General features: G+C 38.2%; 1 pseudogene; it reads right to left on the minus strand.

Annotated features, from left to right (window-relative positions):
• Window positions 1-978, minus strand: LOC126018662 (olfactory receptor 5W2-like; annotated as a pseudogene).

Here is a 978-nt window from a genome sequence, read left to right on the forward strand (position 1 = left end):
TTAAAAATGAAAAAAGTTATAGCAAAAACATACACTGATTTTACTAAAGACAATTTTAGTACTGATTGCTTTTTTAAGGGCTCCTTTTACATCCTTATTCCTTAAGCTATAGATCAATGGGTTTAACATAGGAATGATAACTGTGTAGAAAACAGAAGCAATTTTGTCAGTGTCCATGGAGTAACTGGAGCTGGGTCTGAAATACATATAGAGAAGTGTACCATGGAAGAGAGCCACTGTGCTTAAATGGGAGGCACAGGTAGAGAAGGCTTTGCGTCTTCCCTCAGCTGATTTCATTCTGAGAATGGTAGCTATGATGTAGCTCTAAGAGAGGAGGACAGTGAAAATGCTGCACCCCAGAATAATGGTACCAAATATTAATAACATTATCACATTAAGGAATGTATCTGAAGTGGAAATTTCTAACAAGGGAGGAAAGTCACAGAAGAAGTGATTGATGACATTGGAATTGCAGAAGGACAACCGGAAAGTTAAGCAAGTGTGAATTGCAGAATCTAGCAGTCCCATAAAGTAGATGAGAAAAACCAACAGGGTACAGAGTCTCCTGGACATGGCAACTGTATAAAGAAGTGGATTGCAAATAGCTACGTAACGGTCATATGCCATAACAGCCAACAAGAGCATTTCCACATCACCAAATATACAAAAAGCAAACATTTGTATTGGACAGACATTATATGAAATCCCCTTTTTCTCACATAAGAAATCAGCTAGCATCTTGGGAGAGACAGAAGAGGAATAACAGACATCACAGAAAGACAAGTTGCTCAGGAAATAGTACATGGGAGTATGGAGTCTGGAATCCGTCTTGATCAGCAGGATCATTCCTAAATTGGCAACCACAGTTGTGCCATAAACAAAGAGAAAAAATATAAAGAGTCCAAGTTGCATATCTCGATTGCTTGAAAGTCCTAAGAATATGAACTCAGTAAATATAGTGCAGTTCTCCTCGGTCAT

The sequence above is a fragment of the Suncus etruscus genome, chromosome 9 (assembly GCF_024139225.1).
Source record: "Suncus etruscus isolate mSunEtr1 chromosome 9, mSunEtr1.pri.cur, whole genome shotgun sequence".
NCBI lineage: Eukaryota > Metazoa > Chordata > Mammalia > Eulipotyphla > Soricidae > Suncus > Suncus etruscus.